The following is a 3828-nucleotide window of genomic DNA, read 5'->3' on the forward strand; positions in this document are numbered from 1 at the left end:
GCTCCTCCCAAGCCAACTCCTGCAAGTCAATATAATCTTTTGGATCACCTAGGAAAGACACCTGCACAAATATCAATCCTTGAGTTACTGAAAATGTCTCCCATGCATTGTGTAGCCTAGATAAAGCTTTAATTGAGTCCACTGTCCCGACAGATATTGATGTTGACCAATTTCAAGCCCGGATTGGACATTTAGCTGTTTCCCAAAATGTTGCATTTTCTGACAATGATATCTCACCTGATAAGCTCCCTCACAATGATCCTTTACACCTTGAAGTCTTTGTTCATAACTGCAAAATCCGACGAGTCTTGATAGATGGTGGAGCAGGTCTTAATATTTGTACTTTGAGAGTGGTTATTGGCCTTGGATATACAGAAAATGACATTGATGCTTCTAAAAGAATAACAATCAAAGCATATGATGATGTTGAGCGCCCATCCAAAGGGATAATTACATTTCCTATCAGAGTTGGTACAGTGACAAAAAACACTTTCCTGCAAGTCCTCGACCTTGATCTCCCTTATAATATGATCCTTGGCCGTCCATGGATCCATGCAATGAAAGCAGTTCCATCCACCTATCATCAATGTTTAAAATATCCTTACAATGGAACTGAGATAACAATTCCAGGGGATCCTAATCCATTTCAATTTTGTGCTACTCTAAAGGATACCCCTCAGCAGTAAGTCCCAGTCAATAGAGAGGCCAAATTACATAGCTATGTGGATCCTAATCAATTGTTAGATGTTGTCAAAGGAAAATTGAAGATACAAGACCAAGGATGTGGAGAATATTCAATGGATCAGACATTCCTCATCGGGAATTTGCCAATATCTCCAAAATCATATGGCAAACCGCATTTATTGCAAAAGGAACCTAAGGTCATTATTCAATATCAGCCTCCCACTACATTTACAAGATGGGGTGAACTTGACAAAGAAACTGTAGATGATGATGTCATAGATTGGCTTTATAAAGATCCAACTGAGATCCCACCTGTCAGATTGCCAGTGGAACGATATGGCAAAGGATTTACTATGCTGCAAAAGAAAGGATATGATGGTTGCAGTGGCTTAGGCCTGAACAACAATGGAAGGCTAGAACCTGTCATACCCAAGAGGTGACCTCCAACTTTAGGGTTAGGTTTTGTACCGTTGCGAATTGGATCCACATCTACCAAAGTGCCCACGTGTTGAAAAGGGCGTGATTCTGACAATGAAATAACACCTGAGGATACCCAACCTGAAACTGATTCCAATGAATGGGAGTGGAGTTCTTTTTCTTCTAGCTCCTATGCCCTCGACAATATTTTCATTGACCCTGATAATTTGCCTATGGAAGACAAACATGAAATAACTCTGCTTCCTAAAACATGTCCTCGTGCTTGGATAGAGACATTTTGGGATCTAAGCTCCGAATCCGATACAAGCAGTTCGGATAGTGACACCACAGATGTTCATATCTTTACCATATCAACCCTCTCTCTCCTTCAAATGATGATGACATGCCCCTCATCTACCCCCAGCTTATCCAACTTGACCAACAAGAACCGCTCACATTGGACTATTTTCAAAATGACGAAGCAATTGCGAAATTCCTTGGACTACGGGAAGGCATACCACAAGGTGATCACAAGGCAGGATTTGCTATTGACCTGGATTCCACGGCATATTTTGGGGAGTCAACTCCCTCTTCTAGTCATAAAAATGAAAAAAGAAAAGAAATAGTAAAAAAACAAAAGAATAGATCTTTGAGTGAAAACCGTAAGGCACTCTTTGATCATACAAAAGTCAAAATAAAAGATGTACCTGCGGGTGAAAACCTCTCTGAGGTGCCCAAAGGTGGAAGAGTGGACATACCCCTATCAAGTCAGGACAAATCAACATTGCTAGTGGAAATGACCGAGGAAATCAATTTGGGTACACCTGACAACCCTAAGGTCATTCATTTTGCTGCTTCCCTATCACAACAGGAAAAAATAGATTTTGTCAATTTCTTTCTTGAGAAGAAGATCAACTTTGCATGGTCCTATGCAGATATGCCTGGCCTCGATCCAGAATTGGTTCTTCATCATTTGCCACTAAAAGCTGATGCCAAGCCTGTCAAACAGAAACTTAGAAAGATGCATCCTCAGGTGGCTCTTTTGGTCAAGGTGGAACTAAAAAATTACTAGATGTGGGCTTCATCAGACCCATAGATTATGCAGACTGGATTTCAAATTTAGTACCAGTTAGCAAAGTAACTGGGGGCATCAGAATCTGCACAGATTTTAGGGATCTTAATAAATCATGCCCTAAGGATGATTTCCCATTGCCAAACATAGACATCATAGTGGACATGACTGCCGGATATGAGATGCTCTCATTGATGGATGGTTTCTCCAGCTATAACCAAATTCACATTGCTCCTGAAGATCAGCATAAGACAGCATTCACCTATGCTTGGGGTACCTACTGTTGGAATGTGATGCCCTTCGTTCTTAAAAATGCAGGCGCAACATATCAAAGAGCAATGACGACAATTTTTCATGATTTCATGCACACTTTGATGGAGGACTATGTTGATGACTTGTTATGCAAATCTGTCACCAGAGATAGTCATCTAGCCATCCTAGGCCCGATCTTTGACCGAATGGAGACCTACAAACTCAGGCTCAATCCAAAGAAGTGTGTCTTTGGTGTCACAGCTGGCAAATTACTAGGATACATTGTTTCTCACCGAGGCATTGAGGTTGACCCTGCCAAAGTCAAAGCAATAATGGATATGCCTCCACCTTCAAACCTTCGGCAATTAAGAAGTCTGCAAGGAAAGCTCCAGTCAATTCGTCACTTCATAGCTCAGTTGGCCGACAAATGTCATCCATTCCAGCATCTATTTCATAAAGGTGTCGCTTTCAAATGGACTGAGCAATGTCAATCAGCCTTCAAGCTCTCAAAGAATATTTGCTGTCACCGCCTATTCTAATGCCTCCAATAGAAGGAAAGCCATTTTTATTGTATATTTCTGCAACTGAAATGGCATTAGGAGTTCTCTTGGCCCAACAAGATGAGAATGACAAAGAGCGAGCCATTTACTATTTCAGCCGGACACTGGTAGGCTATGAGCTAAATTATTCAACTATTGAAAGGGCATGCTTAGCAATGGTATTTGCAACGCAGAAAATCTGACATTATATGCTGAGCCACCAAACATTGTTGGTTGCAAAAATTGATCCCTTAAAATATTTGCTTAGTCGAGCAGCTTTGACAGGTCGCCTAGCAAAATGGGTCATGATTCTCAGTGAATTTGACATTGAGTATATGGAGCAAAAGGCGAGAAAAGGACAAGTCATAGCAGATCAACTTGCAGAGGCTCCTATTTCTGATGATCATCCCATGTTGACCGATTTTCTAGATGAATCGGTATTTGCTTTCACATCCTCTAATGAATGGAAGTTATACTTTGATGGGTCCCATACCAAGTTCGGGTCCGGAGCCGGCATCTTGTTTGTCACCCCTCAAGGTGATGCTATTCCAAATTCCTACAAAATAACTTTCCACTGTACCAATAACATTGCAGAGTATGAAGCACTGGTTACAGGACTCCGAGTAGCAGTCCACTGGAACATCACGCATTTGCAGGTCTATGGAGATTCTCAATTAGTCATCCGTCAAGTGAATGATGACTACGAAACAAAAGATGAAAAGCTTATTCCCTATAAGCACATGGTAGATTTCTTCAAGACCAAATTCATGGCTATCCATTTCAGTCAAGTTCCAAGATTGCAAAACAAGTCGGCAGATGCGATGGCTATGATTGCTTCCATGTTGAATATGCCAAACAATATGG

The sequence above is a fragment of the Cryptomeria japonica genome, chromosome 2, assembly GCF_030272615.1.
Source record: "Cryptomeria japonica chromosome 2, Sugi_1.0, whole genome shotgun sequence".
Classification (NCBI taxonomy): Eukaryota; Viridiplantae; Streptophyta; class Pinopsida; order Cupressales; family Cupressaceae; genus Cryptomeria; species Cryptomeria japonica.